This window comes from Phasianus colchicus, chromosome 2 (genome assembly GCF_987193195.1).
Source record: "Phasianus colchicus chromosome 2, bPhaCol1.hap1.1, whole genome shotgun sequence".
NCBI lineage: Eukaryota > Metazoa > Chordata > Aves > Galliformes > Phasianidae > Phasianus > Phasianus colchicus.
Genome location: NC_143437.1, coordinates 28,089,127 through 28,107,443, shown reverse-complemented (window position 1 = coordinate 28,107,443; position 18,317 = coordinate 28,089,127). Strand labels below are relative to the sequence as shown.

Here is an 18,317-nt window from a genome sequence, read left to right as displayed (position 1 = left end):
CAGTTTACTAATCCATCATATTAGGACTTGTTGACTGAACCACTGGTGTCTGCTCTCCCCTTTAGTTTCTTTGTTGTTTTATTCAGTCACACACTTGCTTTGTAATACAAAGGTGAATGTGTCCATGCAAGTTAGGGAGAGATTCAGTTTCAATTTTGCTACTTCTTGTCCTGTGCTGCCATAAAGAGGCTCCCCCCAACTCAAATTCTCAGTGCAGCTAATCTTGCAGAGAATATATGTCTGATGACGTCAGACAGACATGACATAGCATATACCTGTTTGTACACCTCCCCATCCCTGGCATGTTCACCTTGCCAATTTCAGATGCCCATCATCACTGGCATCGCATTACCAAGAACACTGACCTCTGTGACACTGAGCACGGAACTGGCTACCTGCTGTCCCTCCACACCCCTCTCTCCCTTCCTTTCTCTATGGCTTCCATCTCTTCACATGACATTTGCCAAGGTCCTCACTCTTCTACTGTATGTTTTTATATACAGCAGAGCTGACCTGTCCAGCAAAGTTCTTTCTTAGCTTCACAGGATTTACTAAATTCCACCAGAAAGCTGAAATAACTTTTGCAGCTTTACCCTATTTCTCAGGTTTTTTTCTGTATTAGAAAACAAACTACTATCCTTTCTTTCAAAGGTCTTTCCATCACTTTTTCAACACCATCATGAAAATATGCCCTTTGGCATTTAAAAAAAATATATATATATTCTTTTTGAACTGCCTTATCACGACAAGAGAGAAGCAGAAGCTGAACAGAGATTCATATCTCTACAGGAACATTCTTATCAAGACTGGCATTAACAGAAAGGTAAAGTTATACATTTCACTAATGCTTTGAAAATGAACGGCAACATATTTTCTTGCCATCAAAGAGGTAATTATATAAAGAAGTTCCCTGTTTGTATCTGCATATATCTTGTATTATAGCTATATAGTTTATATATACCATATAAGAAGAAAATAGCACTTACCTTTGAGAAGCAACATTTATCCCTGGTTCGGTAGAATAGTCTCAGACAGGCACTTAGACCTTCTTTCTATGCCATGCATTCTTTTTTTTCAGAAGATTTAATCAGAAAAATCCTGGTTGATCTCCAGCTAGCCAAAATGCAGACTAGACTGTTTGGCAGGCACAGCCTGATTCAGTAAAGTCCAAGTGTGTGAATCCCTGAGACTCCTTGTTCAGTGGTATCCAAAGCAAAGGAAAAAAAAAGAGAAAAATAAAAAAATTTAAAAAAAAAGGAAAAGGAAAGAAAGAGAAAAAAAAAAAAGTGAATAACTTGTTCTTTTCTTGCTTGATTTAAAAAACCCAGTCCTGGAGGACTAAGCAGCCTGCCGGCTCTTCAAGCATCCTGATCCTAATGCATCCCAAGATAACACATGCATTTTGGTACTGCAAGTCTTCAAGTTCACACTAGCAAGCTCAGCTTCTGAGTATGTGCGTGCATACTGGGGAGGGGGGTTGACTCGTATGGTGAGGAGGAGAGGAGAGACGGGGAGATACACGCTCACGCAGAGACAGAAAAAGGAAAACCAGCAAACTGAAGTGATCTCACAAAGTGCTCTAGATGGCAGAGCCTGCACGGCTTGTAAGACAAGCAATATGCGTGCACACATCACACACACACACACAGAGGAGAGAAGGAAAAAAAAAACAATCCACGAGAGAACTAGCAGTCAGCTTCAGGAATTTCTTCTTACCTCTTCTGACGATGCAACATATGGCAAGTGTTTTGTGCTGCATAGGAATCCAGGCAGGCACAACTCTGTCAGTCCCCTCACTTCTGAAAGAAAATAATATGCATCGTAGGAAAGGGAAGAACAGAAGCCAGGAGAAAGAAGCATATAAAAAGAAGCTATTAAACAAGTGAGAGCGTCAGGGAAGAGGCTTGAGCAGGTAGGAAGCAAATAGTTGGTAGGGAAAAAGGCATCCAAACTCCTGGTCCTAATACAGATCGGCTCTGTAATTATGTGGCAAAGCACTGCCTCCTAAGCCATTGCGTAATAATAGAAACCTAAGCTGTGTAGACACAGCCTGACACGCTAAATCCTCAGGAACTACACTCTACATTTGTCAGTGGAAAGCGTGTCAGTTCTCAGGGGGCAGGGGAATCTGGGGGAAAAGGGGAGAGCAATTTTACTGCAAAATGCACGAGCTGCAGCTGCAAAGAGCTCTCAGGTGGTGCCCATGCCAGAGATGTTACACAGGAAATATATAGCTATGTCTCTGCAGGGAGAGGTAAACAAATGGAGTAACCCTGTCAGCTCCATTCATGCTATTCAGCACTGGGAGAATTCTCCCTTGTTTTATTTTATTAACTTAGATGACAGAGAAGGACATGTACAAATGTTCTCTGTGTTAAATATTAATATTTCTTATGCTAGTGGTAAGAAATAGTTCTCTCTTTGTATTGAATGATACTGGAAGTTCTAAGCAAAATCAGAATTAAGGTATAAGTTCTCAGGAGGTTTGATTAGCCCTTCGCATCTACTGTCAGTTCTTCCCTCTGACCCGCCAGGAGACATGTACATATTTTTCTGCTTCTCTTGGCTGAAGTGGCTCCTAGAGGGAACCAGGGGAAAGATGAGCCTTCACTAAACAAGGGCAAGGAAAAAATTATTCATACTAGTATAAGTACATGCTAGTATAAGTACACCAATAAACAGACCAATTCATATTGCCTGTGGAAAAAAAAAAAAAATTAGAACCCAAGAAAGAAGTATAATTCTGCAGGAAATTTACCTGGAAGTTGTAACTATGGTCCATCTAGTTCACTATCTTGCCTCTGATTGGTATCATACACCTCCAAGAATCCTGGACAAACTTGCACAGCCAGGTACAGCCACAGCTAACCTGTCCATGGACAAGCTTCTCCCTAATCCTTCTTTAAAGATTAGTTAATGCACTGCAGCATGAGAAGAGGACAGTCTGCCTCTGCACATTCAGCTTAAACACGTAAGGCCTGATTCTGAGGTCCTTAATGGTTAGCATAAAGTGCACCTCTCTTTGGACACCCTTGATCTAAAAAGTAAAATCTGACGGTTTGTAAACACTTCACTATGAGAAAAGGACATTAGTTCAGAATAAGCTGTAGCATTTCAGTTTGGAAAGTGAGAAATTTGTCTCTGTAGCATAGTTTAGTCTGGTTACTCTTCTGGTTACTCTCTACTCATTAGTCTTTGTGGAAACATTGGTTATATTTTAAGAAGACATCCGGTGCAGCTGGGAAAACCAGGTCACTCAACCAATACATAGGTATCAAATCTGGCTTCTAGAAAGCAAGCTGTATTGAAAACTTTGAAGAAATTTTTGAGAAAGACTGCATAAAAAACACACTTTTTTGGTGGGGTTCATGAAAAAGATTCTATATACTGCAAACTTCATAGCCCTTTCTGTAACCAGTGTTGCACCCTTGCTCTCAGCCTGCTGCATCTTCCAGTGACTCCTTCTACCTTCAAATGAATTACCACAGATGTCACATGTAAGGGAGCTACATCATTGTAAAACAGAAGAGAAAGGACTATGGACAAAGCAAACATCTGCTTATTAGGAAGCATATCCCATTTTCCTTGATTTTATAAGGAGCAGTGCTGAATGGCTCCTTCCAGAAAGACGACTAAGGGTTAAAATGGTAGGTAAACTTTTTGGGCACTAAAAAGACAACCTGTTAAAAAAAAACTTGAGAAACTGATAATTTTTTATCTTGATAGGAAAAATACTAAACAAACCACATCATTTGGTAGATGATTAAAATGTGAGTTGGGGAAGCTAACTGTATTCATAGCTCCTGGGAATCTCTAGGTGAGGCTTTTTGGCTAGAAAATCAAATCAGAGCTCCAGTCATGTCAGTGCCTTATAAAATAAATGTCAGTACATCTCAGACAGAGAAGACGTTTCTTAATTACATCAGGAATTAATAATAGACTCTGGGACTAGTGTTTCAGCATCTAATTTGAAAGCAAAGTATTGCTTGCAATAGCAGAAATCAATGAATTCCGTCAATGCTCTCCAAAAATCTTCCCAGAAGTTCAACTTTGTCGGCATTGATTCCAAATGCAAAATACAAATATGACATAACTCTGGCAAAAAGTCTCCCAGAAGAGACTTTCACGAGGCTGCGGTGTAGTGAGTTCTCAACGTATATTCCTTAGCTTTCCTTGATGTCCTTTAGTCTTAAGTTAGAGTTCTCTGGGGTTCACCCTGTACGTTCTTTTCTCCACTAACTGTCCCAGATTAATATTTCTTTTCTTTCTAGTAAGGAACTTCTCAGTGAATTCTACCTTTTTCTTGACCATTCTCCAGAAAAGGGATAGACCACTTCCATACCTCTCTTTCACTCAGGCCTCTCCTCTCTCTAATCCTTCCTTAGTTCACAGTCAGCCAACACAACTGCTTTAGCAACTTCTACTTTATTTCCACCTCCAGGGCAACATCCTCACCATACAAGGAGCTGCAGAAAAAAATCTTACTCAGTCTACATGCAGAACATCTTACTGGCCTACAATACACCTCTGGAAAGAACTGTCAAGGTTCAATGCCCTGTTCCTGTCTTAGATCTAGAAAATATAAGAGAGATTGTGACTATGGATGACTAACTCCTTGCTCACTGAACCTTTAAAACTGCTACACTTCTGAGCCCCAACAGGGTAATTTTTATACAAAATTATCTCATAAAGCCTTAAAACCAAATTTATATGCAAGTTCATATATGGACTGGAAACCAAGCAAAAGAAAGAGCTTTACAAAGATCTCCTGAGGGCAAACTCTCATTGGACATACAGTGCCAAACATGATACCCAAACACAATAAACATTTCAATTAAGACAGTAGAGAAAAAGAAAGTGAGATGTTTTTGCAATCATAATGACAACTTTACCTGCTACAGACTTAGGAGAATTAAGGCTAGCAGACACTATATTTTAAAGCCTTTGGCCCCATGAATGACAATGCAACGCAGCATGTGTATTACAGACACCAGAAAGTGCCACTTCCTGCCACCTCCTTCTAAACTGAAGTAGTCAGCACCAGTCCACATGACTGTTTAATCAATGGCTGCCAATCAATTACAATGATTGAAGGACAGATTAAAAAACATTTGGTCTGTGGCCCTGCTAATGTAAACTGTTGTTAGGAGCTGAACCTACCAGCTTTAAAACATTGGAAATTTGGGGAGAAATTGTATATTTCTTGCATATTGTTCAGTTCTGCTCCCTAAAGATCACTGACTGGCTGTTTACACACACACATGCCAGCACAAAATATCCTTCTCACATCCTCCACCCACACATCTTTCTGCTTTTAAAAGCAGCTCCAGCCAACAGACAAACTGAATGTGTCTGTTTCCTGCATCTTACAACGGGGAAATCCTCTTCTCAAACTTCTAGACCCTGAGATCCAACAGAAAGCAAATGTCAGTTTACAGTGTACTGAAATAAAACAGATTCTTGAGACTAATGGTGAGATCAAGACAGGACAGAAACTTTCTGTCTTGCAACACACTGTTGTAAAAAGCACAGACCAAAATCATAAAGAAAATAAGACGATGAACTTCTTAAAAATATGTCAACAATTCCACAACAACTTTTCTTTGTCCATCCTGTAGCTGAATTAAGAAGAGTTTCAAAAAACCAGGAGAGAGCTGTTTCAGGCCAAAAATTTAATTACACATTCATAATCTACTCCATTTTAAGCATTCATCTCAGCTGAAATAGCCAGGATAGCTTGTCAACCTTAAGGGGATTCAAAGTAACTTTGAAGATGCTTTAAAAGAAGGAGAGTACAATATTTTTGCCCCGGGTTTATTATTCTTTCCAAGTTCTCCCTTTACAAGCAGGGTAATCCTTGTACTTCTGTTTCACATAATCACATGTCCAGCTCAGTGAATGAAATTTAATGCCCTTTGATTGATAGGTTAAGACCAGAAAAGATAATTATGGCCATCTCATTTGCCCTTCCATATAACCTCACTTATAGAATTCCACTCCGTGGTTCCTGCATCAATCTTCATACTATTAGCTGGTACAGAAAATGTCTTTTACAAAGGTGGTCTCTTGATTTAAAGATTTCAAGTGATGGAGCATTCATTTCCCACTCTCTTTGTAAGTCATTCCCATCTTTAATTGCTGCCATTGTGAAAAAAATCTGTACCTCATTTTGTCAGAAGATTTTGGTATTTTACCAAAAGTCTAGAGTGATAATTATGAGTTATAGCTGGTATCTCTTGATCAGAAAACACAAAATGAGGAATAGCAGAAGTTTCTCTCAGATAAGTGGATTTATTACTCTGGGGACTAAAGAGTGCTGTTTGAGACCGGTACAATCTATTTACTCAACAAACAAACAAACAAACTTCTCGTTTCATGGCCATCTGCTTCAGTACAGCATTCATCAGAATAAAGAGATTTAGTTGGCAACGCTTCCACAGTTCTTGTAATTTGATGGAAGGTACAGCATTAGCTTCCAGAGTACATCTGGAGGCAGCGTACTCTGCTGCCTGCCCATCAGGAAGCAGGACCTCATCCTGGCGGGTTTGCAACCTCTGGCTTTCATCCTTTCCGTGCACAGAACGCTCCCAGCTGCCACAGAAATCTATGGGGGGAGCAGATGCTCCACGTACAGTCAGTGCAACGAAGACATGGCACAAGAGGAACGTGGATAAGAGCCTTGATTTTACATTTTGACCCTTGATATACACAATAAGGGATACTAACCTTTTCACTGCTGAAAAAGGATACGTGGGCTTGTTATGCAGCAGGGGGTCCCTGTTTGGAGAGGATGCTGCTTCACTGTGATCCTATTGTTGCAATTTGACAGGCAACAGAAGCAGTGTAAGTGAGGTCTGGCTCCCTGCCCAGGTGGGGGCTCCCTGTCCAACCTGACATTTACATCAGTCGAACTGTGAAATGATACACATTTTTTTTGTTTTGTTTTGTTTTCTAATTACCACTAAAAAAAACCACCTACAAAACAAAAACAAATGAACAAACAAACCAAGAATTGGAGAAAGAGAGGACTGTCCAAAATTTTTAACCTCTAAGGAGATGAGATTCATGAGAGATTGGGGACAGGTAAACCTTAGACAGGATTTGTTAACCAGGGATAATGTTGTGAAACCAGTCTTAACATTAATCATGTGAGATAGACATGAACTCTACTGCAGAGCATACAAAAGCCCGTATCCAGGACAAGGTCATTTATTTAAGCTGTTTGCACACCATTTCCCTTCCTAGTCCTCAGGCAGCAACCCAATGCTTTCAAGATGGTATGTCTCAGCCATTGAAAGGAATAGTTATAATTTTGTATCTAAATGCATAAAAGTACACCAGAGAGTAGAGAATATTTTGGTCAGACCCTTGTTTTGAATCAAAACTACAGCCATTACCATAAATAAAGTCAGCATTTGCTAACAGTTGCTACATTATAGCAAGAAGGTGGCAAATTGAAATGAATCCATCAATAACCTCGATAATCAGCACTGTAAATTGTTGGAAGAAAGGACCATTCACCCCAGTCACAAAGCACTCAGAAAGCTTCTGTGGTCACAATTATCTGCAAGCTATTAGGCTTGCCAAGGATGAGGCCAGGCACTTAATAGGAAGCATCTCAGACCTCTGAAAGGAGTTCAGATTGTATCACAGGTTTAGCAGCACGCGGAGCACAAGAAACAACACAAGGTGGTATTTTCCCTAGCAAAGATTAAGCATGATGGGAAAAGAGTGTTGTTTTTGTTGCTTTGTCTTTCTAAACAAATTCTACAGAACTTCAATATGTTACTTCAGGTGGAAAACAATAATCCATGTAGAAAAATCAACAGACTAGGCAGCGTGAACTTGAAGGGTACGGGTAAATTTGTTGCAGAAAGGAATGAGAAACTGAAAGGATTCTCTACCTTCCAGCCCCTAGAAGATAGTGTATGACTTCTACCTAGTCTGCCTGGCCTCAGATTGGGGTCAAGATGGTCTCCTCCCTAATCCCGCTTCTTAAACCTCATGCCAATAAAGCAGATGCATGTCAAACTGAGAAACAGTTCCTTCTCGGCTTTCACCTGAGAGCTTGACAACCTCTGCAAGATGTGTACAGTAAGGATCCTGTTCCCATTCATAACCCAAGTAGACGCATTCAAGAAAGAAGGAAGAAATTTGGTGATGCCGAACTGATAACTATCATAAAGATAACAAATGCTTTGGATTCCTCTCTCAGTCTCTGCTTCTGTTTCAAAGCATCACAGAATTGCAGGGCTTGGAAGGGACCTCTGGAGATCATTGATCCTCCTACAGCAGGTCCCACAGGCAGGCATCCCAACAGGTTTTGAATATCTCCAGAGAAGGAACTTCCACAACCTCTCTAGGCAGCCTGTTTCAGTGCTTCATCATTCTGACAGTAAAGAAGTTCTTTACTGTTTTACAAAGTTTGGTTCCAAAGTGGGTAAAGAAGGAGGAAATAAGTCTATAATTTCTTATCAGAGAAATCAAAGAGAAAATGGCAGTAGTCTTAAAAACGTCAGTGAATGCAAGACCTAAGTCAAAGAAACTAAATGTAAGTTGTGATCAAAAAGAAACACAGCAAAAACCATTTGGCTGTGAGAAGCAGCTGGGGACACAGAGTTATTTCTGAAATATTTTGGTTATCTCAATCATGGTATGAAAATAGGCTCTTATTTTAAGAATGACCACAATACAGAATATTTTGAGAAATCCATTTTACTGTTGTTTGTGCTCTTAGTTTTCAAAGTGTGGTTCTTTGGCGGGAGTCTGGGTGTCCAAAGCATGCCATAGCTCTGCTGCAGTTCTGCTCAGAGATCCTAGAGTAGAGTTTTAGAGCCAGAGTTTGTAAGTAATAAGCACATACAGTGGAAAACTATTCCCATGTATTAAACCATTGAGCATCTATCACAAAGTATGTCTGATACAGCTCAGTGTTGTGGTACCCTAAGTTTTATTTTGGGAATTCAATTTTGCAGTAGGTTTGCTCTACAGAGGCTAGAAAATCTTTTCAGGAGATTTTCTCTTCCCCAGCCTTCTCAGTCTGCAATGTTTGCAGTGATAACACGTGGAAGACAGTCTGTACTGTCTAGAGCACAGCCTAGATTCACGGGGTGATAGTCTGTTAGCTATCCATAGTTACGTCAAATTCGATATGTTTCTTGTGCTGTTCTTTTCAGCTCATTGGGCTATCCTCAAATGAAACCTGTTCTGCTATTAAATGAACTACCTCTAAGACTTCACGTTTACCTGACGTTGTTCATGCTAAGCTTAGTTTTAGATCAGTACAGAAGTAAAAATACAGTTTCTAAAAGGACTTGACTACTGATCAACTGCTGTGTCTTTACTGAAGTTATATTATAAAGGAGATGGAAAAAGTCTTTATGGTTACATGGATGCATAGGAAAAACGGGAGAAACAAAGAGGAATTTGTAGCATTACAAATCAAATAAATACCCCTGAGAAATTAAACGTAAATGACTCTGAAAGAGCTACAGAAATCTCTGAGAAACTAGAAACATAAGTTACAAACTAGCAGGAGCAATTCTTGCTTTGTTTTTGATAGCCGTCTCATTTTCTGTAGATAGAATTCAATGTGAGGTCACCAGAGCTGAGGCTTGAAATATTTCCACAGATTACTGCTGTACCTGAAAATCATTGTCTATGTAATTGGGAACAAAATACGGTATTTAGAATGTATTGACAATTACTGTACAGCTGAATGAGATACTGTGGAGAGAGTAATTGTTTTCACAACAATTAGGCAGCTGAAAATAACAAAGGTAGAGCATACTGAGAGAGCAGGTAAATTTGGACATTATGATGAAATTTAGTCAAGCAAAAAATCCTTGATAAGAAAAAGTGACATTACACACTGTATTCATAGGAATTCACAGACACACAAATCTTGCAATAGCTACAGAACTGCCTCAGGTACTTACAGGGTCCTTCAGAGGCTACAGTAGTCCAAAGGTGACCAACTGCCTTCAAAAACAGAGCCTTCCACATCTACAAGGCTTTAAAGCTACATGGGACTTCAGACAGACACATTAATGCGTGCTGATGAAGAGGACTGCCCTTTGGTCATCATTTTGGTCTGAAGGATCTCCTTGGCTGCAGAACCTGTACAGCTGCAGGATGTGTGATGATCCTAGGTCCCACAAGTGGCCAATTCCAGTTATGCCCAGACTGCCCGTTAAATAAATGGATGCTGGATTAGGCCATTAGGTAGGAGTACTTTGCACAGAGCATCACTTCAGACTACTGTTTTTTAACCTAGACAGAAGTTGGTTTTTCTGCTTAGAAGCTGGCTACAAAAGGACGTTGATCTGCTGCAAACAGGTACCATCAAACTGACAACCTGCTTTAAGAAGGAAGAAGATGAGGGCTTGAATGCACCCTCATCTCTAAATCAGAGAATCTCACATCTGCTATCATATTGCAGAAGCGCAGGCGTAAATCTAAAGGGCAACAGCTTTGCGCAACAGCTTTGACTTGCTCTCCACTACCCTCCATCAGAACTTTGCAGTAAAAGCGGTTCCTGCAGAAGGTAAGAACTGATGTATTAACTCTTTCCATCTGTAGAGCTGCTTTGCAACTATCATGAGGAGTATAATTTAAATTGTGGTTTGCAATAGAGGAAAACAGGAAATCAGAAGTACTGTCAGGTCTCCCAAAGCTCCTGGGTAAAGAAAGGGAATCTGCATTGGAAAAATGACCTCTGAAAAGATTTAAAACTAAATAAAAAATGAAGTGCTAGATCCAAACTGAACATAGAAAGAAAACTGGGACCAAAGCCATATGGATGAAATGAGGAAGGGACAAAAGGTTTTGAGGCTTAAATGTGTCTAAGAACAGAGAAACTGGGTGAAGAAAGCAGACCCCAGAGTAAGAGAAGAAAATAAATGTAGGAAAAGAGGACACTAGAAATCAAAAAGAGAAGTGAAAAGGGAAAGGGTCTGAAGGCATTTACAAGTGTCTTTCCCTCGTTTGTTCTGGGCAGCAACTTAAATAGGGGTTAATGACTTTCACATCATGAGGCAGAATAAATCATTTTGTGGGAAAGTTTGTATTAGTGGCAATGAAATGAGCAAATATTTTTTGATACTTCTCCTCCATCTTGTATTAATGTATTAACATGAGTACGTATTAACAGAGGCAGGTGCCTCTGAACAAATAAGCACAGCAAAACCTCCGTGCCTGACAGGAGCTAACTAGAGATAATCTGTGCAATGGAAAAACTGTGAAGCTGAATTGCTAATTTCATTCATGCTAAAGGTTTCAAAGCAGTCTCTTTAATTGGAAGATCATATTTTATCGAATCGAGGACAATTTCCTCCACAAAAAATAATAAAAGCAAAAGCTTTTCCTTGGAAAAAAAACCCACAAGTTTTCTGAATGCCTGACAAGAAGTCATTTTGGGAAGCTGATATGCAAACACTAAATTATTTCTGTGATATGGGTAAAAGTTTTTCTCTTACATATGCAGGCTCAAGAGAGGGACATTAATATATGAGGGCTGCTCTGAAAGCGATGCCTCCTATTTTATTATATTGGCCCACAATGTCAGAGTTGGATGTCTACAGCAGCAGAGGTTGAACCTTCCCACCAATATTCCATTACATTTCATTGCCCTGTGATAGCATGGCAGCAGAGGCGCAGTCTGACAAAAAGGCTTCTGACGTGGAAGGGCATATAAAGTAAGGGTATGGAATTGGATTCCTCACAGAAAGAACGGCCCCCCACTGACATTCACTGATGATTGTTGAATGTTTCTGGGGACCAAACAGTGGATGTGAGCACAGTGAGGGGGTGGGCAGTGCATTTCAGCAGTAGCGATAGCAATGCGAAAGACAAGCCATATTCCTTCCTGACAGCCATACACAGCTGTCACACCACAAAATAAAAGAGTGTATCAATCAGTTCATCTACACAAATCAGCAGATTACAACCAGAGAATTGTGTATAGAACTGAGTATTGACTTCAATGCATTGGAAACAACAGTGGAAACATTAGAATACTGCAAAGTTTGCACCAGGTGAGTCTCATGAGTGCTCACACAGGAACATCACACGCAACTGTGTCCAGACCTATTGAACAAACTATGAAGCTGCAGGTGACAGTTTCCTTGTTCATATCATTAGTGATGTTGAGATGTGGTGTCACTGCTATGAGCTGGAGTCAAAACAGTACTTCATGGAGTGGCAACATATGAATTCTACATCAACAAAAATGTTCAAGATGTAGCCCTCAGTGGGTAAAGTGATGTGCATTGTGTTTTGGGATAGGAAAGAAGCTATACTTCTGGATTTCCTGGAACCTGGAAAAACCATCAACTGTGACTGCTACCTTGTGATGCTGACTAAGCTGAAGGCTTGAATTTCCAGAGTTAGGCCAGAGAACATATCTTTCTCTTGCAACACAATAATGCCAGACTCTATCAATTTGAAGGCTGTGGAGCACATTGCCAATCTTGGCTAGACTGTCCTACCACATCTACCGTATAGTCTGGAATTGGTACCTTCTGACTTCCATCTGTTAGGACCAATGAAAGATAGGACTGCTTGGGTAACATTCTCCTAGCAACAATGCCATCATAGCAGCTGTGAAACAGGCAACCTCTGCTGGTGGAGAGCATGGCATGCGGACTCTTTCTTATCGCTGGCAAAAATGGTGGTGACAGTGATGACTAAGTTGAAAAGTAGCACTTTGTAGAAGAGAATTTGCTCTATCAACTAGTGTTATCGTCTTCTTTCTGTTGTAGTTTCTATGGAAATAAATAGGTGGCATTACTTTCAGAGAAACATACCTATACAAATATGTGTCAGAAGGAATAAAACACACTGTTGCTCAGAGAGAGCACAAAGGAATGAGAAGAGAGGAAAGCAACTAACCCAGCTGGGAACAAGGTCTGCTCTTATAGACAAGGACCACTGCAGGCTGCCTCCAAGTCAACATCGGCCAGAGAACAAACTGCAAAAGCTATGTCATTACTTGACACAAAACATGGTTGTGGAACATGAAACCACAATTAACTAAGACTTCCACCCAGTTCTTGGACTACTCTGTTATTCCTAGTTGGAAATTCAGCTGTTGGGGCAGGTATTTATCCTTATGCATCAAGGTTGTGTATGAAGTCTTGCTGAGACAAACCAATGGTGAAATTATTTGACAAGAAAACTAAACTGTCTTATTCCTGGGTAAGGGGGACATGAATGCAAGGATGATGAATTAGTCATCTAAGTGTCACTGCTACCAGTAAGAGCCATAAGCTAAATCCCCGAAGGTCAGTGAAAAAAAAAAAGGTGTACTAAGCACTAGTCTGCATTGTCAGGCATGCAAATATCCATGGAAATTTGATCTGAGTTGTCAAGCCACTGGTATTTCATGGGCTAAAACCTCTCAAATCATACAGAAATGTGTTGCACATCTTTCTCAGTGGATTTCATATCAGATATTACTTAACACATCTGTAAAGATGGCCATGTACTTTGTTATTTGATTTTTTTTTCCTCTGAGGTGCGAGTTTTAATAATTTAGCCAAATAACCACAGGTACTGCTAAATGTATGCTTGTTATGTAGTAGGACAGCACTCTGAAGATGCAGTTCAAGGAACCAGACCATTTACTTTGAATCATTTACCCATCCTCACGCAAAGTACAGATGCAGTACGGGAACTGAGAGTTAACTGCATACCTAAAGTAGCTAGAGATGTAAGAATCTTCCCAGAAAAAGAAACAGCTGTGCTCTATATCTATATCTCTCTCCAATTTATTTAAAATGAATTGATATTTTTTTCCTTCTAGTTTCCAGTCTGAAAGAGAAATGACCCTAATCTAAAATTTGAGCCTGAACTCATTCACCTCTTTTTAATCCCAATGTGAAGTTAGAGGTTCCTCTGATCAGATTTTTAAACCTACACAAGACCAAGCTCTGAGCCACAAGTAGGAATGAACATAATGCCCAGTTGTCTCTCAGACAGTTGCTTTATTCATGTTCAGACCAATAGAAGAGACCAATCAGAAGCAAAAATACTTCAGAGCCTTGAGCTCTACTCATGGATGCACAGGAGGTCTGAACATGAAATTTTACTGAAAACTCAAAATAGCCTTATTTTTTCCCAAAAAGTGTTTCATATTAAAAACAAATCCTTTAAAAATATCACTTTTACTGATCTTCTTAAAAAATATAACTTTAAGAAGATCAGTAAAAGTGATCAGGTTCATACACTTTTCCAACTGAACTACCATTTTCTCAAAAAGGATCAAATCAGAAGACATATAAAAGTAAAACTATAGAAATTAAATTGACCAATGGGCATCCTGATCTGGTGGGTAGCAACCCTGCCCAGGATGGTACAGGTGTTGGAAACTGATGATCTTTAAGACCCGTTCTAACTTAAGCTGTTCTATGATTCTCCCTAAAGTTGCAACAACTGCGCCTTGTTTTCTATTGGGTACTTACCACTGCCAACACAAACAGCTATTCCTGATGAAGCAACCTAATTGTGTTAATTATTTAAGAAACCCACAACCATGTGTGTTTTTTTTTTCCAGGTTCAGAGCATGTACAAGTGAAGTTCCTTTGGTAGGAAGTAATTAAAGTGAAATTGAGGTCAAAGACAACCAGCAGAAACAGCATGTTCTGGGTCACTGTCGAGAAAATGGGGTGAAAATACTTCAAAAAGGCCAATAACCATATAATGATTGAGATTCAGTCTCATCACTTCCAGCTATTAACTACAACTATAACCTGATTTCCTGATCAGGAATAACATTGCCAATGCAAGTTTAAGAATGCATGCAATTCTTGTCACATTTTTTGTGTCCTTTGGAGTCTGAAGTCAAAATGAAGATCTGTAATAGAGATTGGAAAGGCTTCATTTTTACACAAAGAAAGTATGAAACATACGTAATTTTAAAAAACTTTTTTGAATTCTCCCCCATACTATTCTTTACCTGCTTTGTGCACAAAACAACTGCATTATTTGAACTGTTTCATAAAGCTGTTGTGAAAGACACCTTAAAGAAAATGAGGCAATTTTGAAGCGAATAGAATACAAATATAATAATTTCAGAAGAAATATAATACTGTGCAGAAGAAGTCTTAGAGGTTTCTAGAGTTTGTGAAAGATAACTTTCTGATGCAGATGGTAAGAGAGCCTACCAAGGGAGGTGCCCTACCAGACCTGCTGTTCACAGAGAAAGACTAGTGGGAGGTGTGGACATCAGGAGATGTCTCAGGCAGAGCGACCATGAAGTGGTAGAGTTCTTTATTCTTGGGTGAAGTCAGGAGGGAGGCCAACAAAACTGCTACCTTGAATTTCCAGAGAGCCAACTTGGAAGTATTCAGGACACTGGTAGAGAGGGTCCCATGGGAGCCTATCCTGAAAGGTAAAGGAGACCAGGAAGGCTGGTCGATCCTCAAGGAGGAGTTCTTAGAAGCACAGGAAATGGCTGTTCCCCTGTGCCATAAGATAAGCCATCTGGGAAGACTGGTGTGGAAGAACAGGGAATTTCCGCTGAGACTCTGGAAGAAAAAGAGAGTTTACCTGCTTTGAAAGGAGGAATGGACAACTCAGAGAGAGTACAAAGAAGCTGCTGGTATTGCAGGGAAAAAATTAGAAACACAAAAGCCCAGTAGATTTGAAGACTACGTGCTGTGCCTTCTACAGGGTTTTCTAAAGAGGAACATATTTCAGATCTATTTCTGCAGAAAATTTTGGAGCCCTTTGGATAAGTAGTCCACACAGAAAGCCCTCATCAAATACAAAGAGGGAGCAGGCTCTCTCCACTTTCTAAATACAAGCTAATATTCCCATATTTCAAATATAAACAGCTCAAAATTGCTAATGTTCATACCCTGAAACTATGGTAAAGCACCAGACATCGCAGAACTGATACAATTCTACAACTGAAGCCCCATGCAGAGACTAGTTCTAAAGAGCGTGAAACAACCTGACAGCATCTACATAAATCCTATCAGCAGCCTTATAAAGGATGCAAGATGTAGTAGTAAAGTCTTCATGGTCTTCACCATGTGTTTTTGCCTTTAATGGAGAAATGAGATACTGACCCCAGTAAAATCACTACATTAGCAAAGGTTCTGTGAAATAACTTTGGTCACAACTTGGTGAGTTCTTGATCTTGTTCATTTTGTAAAGTGAACTGCACACATATTTGGGTGGGGAGGGATGGGCAGGATAGATCAAATGTATTTGCCTCCTTATAATCACCTCCATAGGCAGAAGGCTTACATCTGGATTTTGTTCACAGGTATGCTCTTCTTCATTAGAGAGCTGTAGCTGTGTTTTAGGTCAGGATAATATAAACAATAGAAAAGATTATTCACCTCCCTGTAGAGAATCAGTGCACTGACTGTCTTACTTATGCCCACCCTCAATGGCTTAGTGAATCAGTGACCACGTTAGCTGCTTGCAAATGGACACATGTCATGCTTGAAAGGTACATCTCACATGGAATTCACCAACATGAATAGATCTAACCAATTTCATAAAGCAAATTACAATTATTTTCCATTTTGAAACATTTTCCCTCAGGTAAAAAGACAAAACAACAATAACAAAACCAACATGTTACTCCTCCTCTTCTGGGAATGTTTAAAATGCAAAGGATAGCATAGTTAAAGCCTGGTTTTCATGACATTTTCTGTGCCTGCAAAGTTTATTGTGATCTAGGGAATACATTTTGTTATACCTTATATTCAATTTTTGTTGTCATTCCCAGTATACCTCTATTACATTGATAGAAAAATGTCCTCTATTTCTCCATTGTCAAACATTGTGCAGCAGATAAAGTGCCTGTTCTATATGTTGATGTAACTGAGAGTGCTAAAAAGAAAGGTTTTTGTTACCATCAGATTAGCTCCAGAGGAGAGCAAGAAACACACACACACAAAATCAACCAAGCTTTCCTCTTCCTTAAAAAGAATATGTACTCTTATAAATCACAGCTTAAGCTTTAATTACCTGAATATGGCTTGCACCCCAAGGGAAGGGAACAGGACCACTTTATACCTTATTCCAATGTCTGTTCTGAAGCGTTTGCTGGGATATTTCTCCTAGTTTGCATTGCATCTTTGGATCAGAATGGGGTCCCTCTTGTGGCCAGTGCAGCACTGCAAGGTGCTGAAGTCCAGAAGTGCTGCAGCTGAGATGCAAATTCACAGAAAACTCACTAATAACCCCTTCTCCTATCATCAACAAATTAATTGTAAAGAATATATCCAAAACTCCAGGCCAAGCGCACTGTAGCCCTGCCAGGAGTAAGGAATTCATAGAATAATAAGACCATAAAGATGGAGAAGATATCTAAGGTCATCTAGTCCAACTGTAAACCCATCCCCAGCATGCCCACTAACCATGTTCCTCAGTGCCACATCCATAATGTTCTTGAACACTTCCAGGGATGATGACCCCACCGCCTTCCCTGGCTGCTTGTTCCAATGCCACACTGTTCTTTCTGAGAAAGATTCTTTCCTAATATCTTGAATGAACCTCTCATCCCCTCACTATTACCAGAAGAAGCCAACTCCCACCTCTCCACAACCTCCTTTCAGGCAGTTGTAGACAGCGATAACGCCTCCTCTAAGCCTGCTCTTCTCCAGACAGAAGAATTCCAGTTTCTTCAGCTGCACCCCATAAGACTTGTGCCCCAGACCCCTTACAGCTTTGTTGCCCTTCTCTGGGCAAGCTCCAGAGCCTCAGTGTCTCTCGTGTAGTGAAGGACCAAAACTGAACATAATACTCAAAATGCAGCACCACCAGTGCCAACTACAGCCTGATACAAACCAGGATGCCACTGGCCTCCTTGGCCACCTGGGCACACTGGTGGCTCATGTTCAGACAGCTGTTAACTAATGCTCCAAATTCTTTTCCTCTGCACAGCTTTCCAACAACTCTGCTCCAAGCGTGTAGGATTGTATGGGATTGCTATGACCAAAGTGCAGGACCTGGCACTTGGTCTGGTTGAACTCCATCCTATTGGCCTCAGCCCAGCTTCTTGTTGAAGCTCAAGGAAGGAACCACTTCTTCCTACACCATTTCTGAAGGGAGAGGTGCTGGTAGGGCTCTGCAGCCCTAATTATACCATCTCTGCTGGACTCATTGTGGGACTTTATTACAACAGGACAGAGCATGTAGCCCACTGTTTAGTGACTGTGTCGCCAAGCACTAAGGTGCCCCCAGAGCTAACATCCATCAGTGCTGCACATAGGCCAAGAACAGTCACAAACACAAACATGACATCCACGCCTGTTCCACCTCCTAGACTCATTTAATCCAGAGCTAGGAATTTTTGT

General features: G+C 40.2%; 1 long non-coding RNA gene across 2 annotated transcripts in view; it reads right to left on the bottom strand.

Moving 5' to 3' along the window:
- Positions 1-995: 995 nt before the first annotated feature.
- The window catches only part of LOC149918915 (uncharacterized), a 56,384-nt gene continuing 39,062 nt past the window's right edge, over positions 996-18,317 (bottom strand). Inside the window, exons 2-4 of one of the 2 annotated variants that reach the window (XR_016464653.1) lie at positions 6,727-6,911; positions 1,717-1,799; positions 996-1,192 (exon numbers count right to left, since the gene is read on the bottom strand). This is a non-coding gene — a long non-coding RNA (uncharacterized LOC149918915). The remainder of the gene's footprint in view (positions 1,193-1,716; positions 1,800-6,726; positions 6,912-18,317) is intronic. The other variant, XR_016464654.1, reaches the window with a different exon arrangement.